An 8,236-nucleotide genomic window follows, 5' to 3' on the forward strand; every position below is an offset into this window, starting at 1 on the left:
GACAATCTAGTAATTTTTGAATGTCACCTACATCTGCCTCTACTTCCAGTTCATCAATTCCCTTCAACTTCTCTAATTTAATAGCTCTTCCTACCACTCTAACACTCTAAAGCTATTTTATCAAAAATAACCAGTTGATCTCATTTTATATTATCAAGTTATCATTCTGCTGGTTCTCTGTATCAATGATCCCTTTGTAATTTTTTACCTCATTGATCAATTTTTTACCTCATTGTTGTTGTTTAGTTTTGTTTTTTAACTCTGTATTACCTTTGGCTCCATGGTCCAGGTTTTCACCTGGTTTCTCTAACTTCTCCATATCCTGTGTCTTTTCACGTTTCTTATTTTCAGGTCGCCAAGGTTTGTGCCCTAATGCATTATCCTTTGCTGGGTTTTCTCCAAACTAGCTTCTCTGAGAAGTTCATGTCTTTTCATTCACCCATGAATCACCTCTATATAAACAATGTCAACTCAACTCAGATGTTCTGGCTTCTTTCACTCATTCATCTACCAAGTTCACAATGTATCAGGCACTAAATAAGTAAGCTAGGCTCCTCCCTAGAAAAATACAATTCATAATCCTTGTAATACTAGTGTCCAATTTTTCCTAACTAGATACTATCAAGTAATTTTTATGGACCTCTTTCTTTAATATCTATATTAATTGTTTCAATAGCATTAATTTTCTTTCTTTTTATTGCTTTTTCTTTTTGGTAGTGGGAATTGAACTCAGAACCTTGTGTGTGTGAGGCAGGTGGCAGCACCACTGAGCTAAATCTCTGGCTCTTTATAAACTTTTTAAAGTGACTTTTGAGTTATCAGTTTCTTATGAGCCTCAACATAATTCGGTTTTCTTTGGTCCTTATGCCTGGGTACATACCTTATATCCTGTAAGGTCCTTACACCTTAACTACTTAATTAGTCTTCAGACTTTTTTCTTCAGACTGTATCATATTTGATTACACCATTTTAATAATCATAAATAATATAAGCCCAAACACTTCCACCTGGTTTTTGAGAGCTACATAATTTAGACCCACCATATCCACAGTATTTATAATAGGCTTGTGGTGAAGTCAAATGGGATAATATGTCTAAAACATTGTAAGGGACGTAATGAATAACACTAAGAATCTAAACATTGTTTATAAGCACAATGCCTAGCATGCAGTAAGTACTCAATAGTTGATAATTATTTTTGGTCATTGTTATGACAAATATATGGATTGATTTATGGTTACAATTGTTTTTGGTGAACCTATGATTGTTTAATTCATTCTTTTTTTTTTTTTGGTACCTGGGATCAAACTCAGGACCTTGTGCTTGCGAGGCAGGTGGCTGAACCACTGAGCTAAATCCCCGGCCCTTATGATTGTTTAGATGATGCAAATCATCTCTCCAGTTCTTCATTTTAGAGTGCCTTATTGATAACCTGGGCTGATAATTCCCTTTTTTGAAAGGAAAACTTTTTGTTTCTATCTCGGTGTGCTCATGCTGCCATAACAAAATCCGATAAACTGTGGAAACGGAAATTTACTTCTCACAGTCTGGAGGCTAGGAAGTGCAAGGTCAAGGTGCTGGCCTATTCAAGGTTTCTGGCCAGGGCTCTCTTCCCAGCTTGCAGACAGGCACTTCCCTCCGTGTCCTCATAGGGCCTTTGCCTGGTGCACAGGGAGCAAGGGTCAGATGTCCTCCTGTTCTTAGGAAGCCACTAATCACAGCATGAGTGTCCTAGCCTTGTGGCTTAATCTAACCCTAATTACCTCCTAAAGGTGCCCAAACACAGTAATGTTTGGACTTATACCTTCAACATATGCATTTGACGGGCCACAAACAGTCCAAAGCAGTTTTACTTTATGCCAGAACATTTCAACAACAAAAAATTTTCATATGTGGTGATGGAGAATAAATGTTTATAAATGCAACCGCTTCACTTTATATCATGTTCATCTATTGTGTCTAAGTTCATTTAAAATTGCACTTTATTTTAATAAGGGTTATGGAAATTCAAAGAATCTTGTGGTTTCCTTTGCAAAAAATCCTTTTGTAATCTGAATTGTCATTATATTATTCATGTTTTATAAATTTGGATATTCGTACACTTAATTTTTCTCAACTCTATGGATGGACTTGCTTCAGTGCTTTTTTTTTTTGTACCAGGGATGGAACTTGGGTCCTTGCACTTGCGAGGCAGGCAGCGGTACCACTTAGCTAAATCCCTGGCCTCGATGCTTTTAATAAAAAGCACACATGTGGCAGCCCCCAGCACTGATGAGGAGAGTTACAGGCCGATATACCACGGCCCCCAGCACTAAGGAACAGAGCCATCCCCAGTGCTGAGAAGGAGCCTTCTGGGCCAGTGCCAAGGAGGTGAGTCCCACAGACACCAGCAGCACACATCCCCCCTCCCCAGTTGAAATGGGAAGACACATAAACAAATCTCAAAACCAGACTTCCAGATCACCTAAAGCAATCCCAAAGGGAAATGAAATGGAACAATCTGATACTGAACCACTTGGACACCCTGAACTGGCAACAAAAGAGGATCTGGGAAAAATGAAATCAGAAATAATTTCTCAGATAACAGCAGAGATTGTACCCATAGTAAAAGACATGATTAATAAATCTAGAGCAGACACAGATAAAAAAAAATAGAGGAGCTGAGGAACATGATGGAATCCCAACATAGGAAACAGATGGAATCCATAAAACAGATGCAAACAAATTTCCAGGAGATTAAAAACTCCACAGAAAGTTTATGCAGCAGAATGAGCCAATGTGAGGACAGAATTTCAGATATAGAAGATAAGATTGCAATTAGTGACCAGGAAAAGAAAAATTGCTTTAAAATAGTAAGGGACCACGAGAAATCAATCCAGCAGCTTCTAGACGATGTAAAAAAGAATAACATCAGACTGATCAGAGTCAATGAAGAAACAGGAGAGAGTGCAGATGACATAAAAAAAATTGTTCACAGGAGTGATGGCAGAAAACTTCCCAGGCAGGGGAAAAGAACTTGACATACAGATATGCAAGGCATATAGGATTCCAACTAGCTATGATTAAAAAAAAACTACACGTAGGCATATAATAGTTAAGATTCCAGAAACCCAACAGAAGAACAAAATTCTACAAGCACTTAGAAAAAAGAAACAAATCACATATAAAGGAAAGTCCATCAGAATCACAGCAGACTTCTCAATGCAAACCCTCAAGGCAAGAAGAGCTTGGAGTGACATATTTCTAGCCCTAAAGGAAAACAGCCTCCAACCCAGATTGATGTACCGTGCAAAACTGTCTTTCAAAACTGATGGAGAAATAAGATACTTTCATGACAAAGAGCACCTTAGGAATTTCATGAATACCAAACCAGCACTCCAAAACATTTTAGACAATATCCTAGGAAAAGACAACGATGATCACAACCCCAGGAAGCCCAGCAGAATGAATCCATGGGGCATGACAAGAAATTAAAGCAAAGGTGGAGAAACCAACAGAAAGAAAAAGTCATGACAATAATAAGTCAATACATATCAATTATAACCATGAATGTTAATGATCTCAATTCACCAATCAAAAGAAATAGACTGGCATAATGGGTCAAGAAGCAAGATCCAACAATAAGCTGCATACAAGAAACACTTAATTCAAAAAGAAACTCATAGACTGAAAGGTAAGGGTAGAAAATAATACTCCATGTGACAGGAACCCGAAAAAAAGCAGGAGTACCTGGAGATCAAGTGAATTTCAAGCCAACACTGATTAAGAGAGACAAAGAAGGATACTACATCCTTGTAAAGGGAACAATCCATCAGGAAGAGAGGACAATCATAAACATATATGCACCAAACACTAGTGCACCCAACTATATGAAACAAATACTAATGGACATGAAAAATCAAATAAGCACTAATACAATAGTAGTGGGGGACCTCAATACTCTACTGTCACAAATAGATAAACTAGACAAAAAATAAGCAATAAAATAATAGAACTCAATCAAACTCTTGAAAAAATGAACTTAACAGATGTTTACAGAGTGTTCCATCCCACAAATCAGAATACACATTCTTTTCAGCTGCACACAGGTCATTTTCCAAAATAGACCACATACTTGCTCATAGAACATGTTTAAGTAAGTGCAAAGGAATTGAAGTTGTCCCCTGTATATTATCAGACCATACTGTGATGAAATTGGAGATCAATAGCCGAAGAAACCACAAGAATTTCATACACACATGGACACTGAACAACATACTTCTGAATAACCAGTGGGTCACAGAGGAAATTAAAGAAGAAATCAAACAGTTCCTTCAATTAAATGACAATGACAATACAGCATATCGGAATCTATGGGACACAATGAAAGCAGTCTTACAAGGGAAATTCATAGCAGTGAATACTCATATTAGGAAAACAGAGCAAGCCTAGTTAAACAACCTGATGCTGAACCTTAAACTTCTAGAAAAAGAAGTGCAAGACAAACCCAAAGCTCATACAAGGGAGGAAGTTATAAAGATCAGAGCAGAAATCAATTCAATGGAGACTAAGAGAGTGATACAAAAAAATCAATGAAGCCAAGAGTTGGCTCTTTGAAACAATAAACAAAATTGACAAACCCTTAGCCAACCTTATCAGAAAAAAGAAAGACCCAAATCCATCCAATTAGTAATAAAAGGATGAAACTACAACAGACTCAGCAGAAATCCAGAGGATCATCAATACCTACTTTGAGAAACTATACGCCAATAAGATGGATAACACAGAAGAAATGGAGATTCCTAGATATGTATGAATTATCAAAGTTGAATGAAGAAGACCTAGACATTCTAAACAACCCAATATCAATCAATGAAATTGAAATCGTAATTAAAAACTTACCAACTAACAAAAGCCTGGGTCCTGATGGCTTCACTGCCAAATTCTACAAGACATATAGAGAGGAACTACTGCCATTACTGTTTAAACACTTCAATGAAATTGAAAGAGAAGCAGTACTACCGAATTCATTCCTGGAAACAAATGTCACCTTGATCCCCAAAGCAGAGAAAGACCCAACAGAAAAAGAGAACTATAGGCCAATCTCACTAATGAACATAGATGCCAAGATCCTTAATAAGATACTGGCAAATAGAATGCAGAAGATCATCAAGAATAGGGGCTGGGGATTTAGTTCAGTGGTTTCACTGCCTCCTGTGCAAGGGCAAGGACCTGATTTCGTTCCCCGGTACCAAAAAAATCCCCACAAACAAACAAACAAAAAGAAGATCATCCATCCTGACCAAGTGGATTCATCCCAGGGATGCAGGGATGGTTCAACATATGCAAATCAATCAATGTAATATATTATATCAATAGAGCCAAGGACAAAAACCATACAATCATCTCAATAGATACAGAAAAAGCATTTGACAAAATCCAACATGCATTTATGATAACCCTACAAAAATTGGAATAGACAGTCTCTACCTCAATCTGATAGCCATCTATGAAAAACCAACAGCCAATATCATACTAAATGATCAAAAACCATAATCCTTCACACTAAAATCAGGAACAAGACAAGGATGTCCACTATCACCACTCTTGTTCAATATAGTTCTGGAAACATTAGCCATGGCAATTAGACAAGAGAAAGAAATAAAAGGAATAAAGATAGGTAATGAAGAAGTCAAATTGTCATTATTTGCAGATGACATGGTACTCTATATAGAAGACCCCAACAACTCCACCAAAAGTCTTCTATACTTAATAATCAAATTCAGTCAAGTAGCTGGTTACAAGGTCAACACACAAAAATCAATAGCTTTCCTCTACACCAATGACAGACTCACTGAGAGAGAAATAGGGCAAATAATTCCTTTCACAATAGCATCCAAAAAACTGAAATACCTAGGAATCAACCGAACAAAAGAAATTAAAGATCTTTTCTCTGAAAACTATAGCACTCTGAAAAGAGAGCTTAAAGATGATATCAGAAACTTGTGTTTCTCTGCAGATCGTATAAATCTTTCTCCTTTTACTAAAGATGATATCAGAAAATGGAAAGACATTCCTTGCTCCCGGGTAGGAAGAATCAACATAGTGAAAATGGGCATACTTCCAAAACTGCTATATAGATTCAATGCAATCCCAATTGAAATCCCAGCAGCATACTTCATGGACCTTGAGAAAACAATCCAAAAATTCATTTGGAACAAGAAGTGACCTAGAATACCAAAAGCAATTCTAGGCAATAGAGACATGGCAGGGGGTATCACAATCCCCAACTTGAAAGTATACTACAAAGCTACTGTGATAAAACAGCATGGCAAAGAAACAGACCTGAGGACCATTGGAACAGATTAGAAGATGCAGAAACAATGCCAGACACACTCAGCCACCTCATCTTTGACAAAAGAGCCAAACACCCTCACTGGAGGAAAGATAGCCTCTTTAATAAATGGTGCTGGAAAAATTGGGTTTCAACTTGCCAAAGATTAAAGCTAGCCCTATATCTCTCACCATGCACTAAACTAAAATAGAAATCGATTAAAGATCTAAATATTAAAACAAAAACGCTGAACTGGCTAGAACAGAGGTTAGGTAGAACTCTTGAAGACATTGGTGTAGGAAAAGATTTTATGAACAAAACCTCAGTTGCCCATGAACTAACACAATCAACAAGTGGGATCTCTTCTTATTAAAATGCTTCTGCACAGCAAGAGAAAACACCAACAGTGTGAAGAGACAAATTACAATGTGAGAAAAACGTTTCACCTGCTGTTCCTCAAAGGTCTACTATCTAGAATCTATAAAGAACTTAAAAAAAATCAGACCTCCCACATTTCAAGACCCAGTCCAAAATTGGGCATCTGAAATGAACAGACATTTTTCAGACAAAGAAGTAGAAATAGGAAAAAAAAAAAAAAGGAAAAAATGTTCAATATCACTGGTTATTGGAGAGATGCAAATGAAAACAATGCTGAGATTCCACCTCACCCCAGAAAGAATGGCTGCTATCATGAAATCGACCAATAACAAATGCTGGAGGGGCTGTGGGGAATGAGGAACCCTGCTCCACTGCTTGTGGGAGTGTAGACTGGTGCAACCACTGTGGAAATCAGTATGGAGATGCCTCAAAGAACTAGGACTGGAAATCCCATTTGACCCAGCTATTCCCCTGCTGGGTATCTTCCCAAAGATTTAAGAGAATCATACCACAGTGACATATGTGCACCCACGTTCATAGTAGCACAGTTTACAATAGCTAAAACTTGGAAGCAGCCCAATTGCCCATCAACTGGAGACTGCATAAAGAAAATGTGGTTTTAAAAAAAATAAAATGGAGTACTACTCGGCCATAAAAAATGAGAAATTAGAGACATTTATAGCTAAATGGATGCACATTGAGGCGATACTCTTAAGTGAAATAAATAGGACACACGTGTGTAAATACAGAATAGTTTCTCTAGTGTGAGAAACTGAATGTAAATAAGGACTAAAAGGTATAATAGATAATGTGAAATAGGAAGAAAAGGGGCAAAGGGCAAGAGAAGTGGGAGGGGTAGGGGAAAAGAAAGAAGGGAATGGAATATGAGAAAATGAAAATATTGAAACAAAGTCTTTGCAAATAGGGAGGAATGGAGCGGTTGAAGGGAGGGCAGGGGAATGGGGAAAAATAAGAACCAAGAGAGATTATGTAAAGGTGCAAGTTTCCAATGATGAATGTCATTATATTGCATATCTAAAATGTACCAATAGAATTTATTTTTAAAAAGTGCACGTTTACTGCACTGAGTCTTCTGCGGCCCAAAATGTAGGTGGAGAGTCAGAAAATACACTTTAAACCTTGCTCATCTACATAGGAAAACAAACTTGAAAAACCGAATATCCCTTTAGATTTACTTAAATCTTCGCCTCACAAATATGCACACATTAGGTCTCCTGGACGTTCGTGCGGGCAGTGACAGCAGCAGGTGAGAGGGACACAAGCAAAGAGAAGTAACCGCGCAGCAGCGGCCAGGCCCGGGGCAGGCGGAGCAAGGCGTGCAGTGCACTCCGCCGCTGCTGGAGGAGGGAGCGATCCATGACTGACAGCAATCGTGGCCTTCACAATTGGGTCCTAACTTTACCATCCTGCGTGTACAACCTTCACAGATGGAGACCGCCAGTTTAAGAAAACTCCCGGACCCAACGCAGCTCGTCTGGAAAACGCAGCCAATAGGAAGAAGGGTCAGCAGCCAATCGGAGCCCG

This window comes from Heterocephalus glaber, unplaced genomic scaffold, assembly GCF_053883595.1.
Source record: "Heterocephalus glaber isolate CG9 unplaced genomic scaffold, H.glaber_assembly_v1.0 deba00000347, whole genome shotgun sequence".
In the NCBI taxonomy this organism is placed as follows: Eukaryota; Metazoa; Chordata; class Mammalia; order Rodentia; family Bathyergidae; genus Heterocephalus; species Heterocephalus glaber.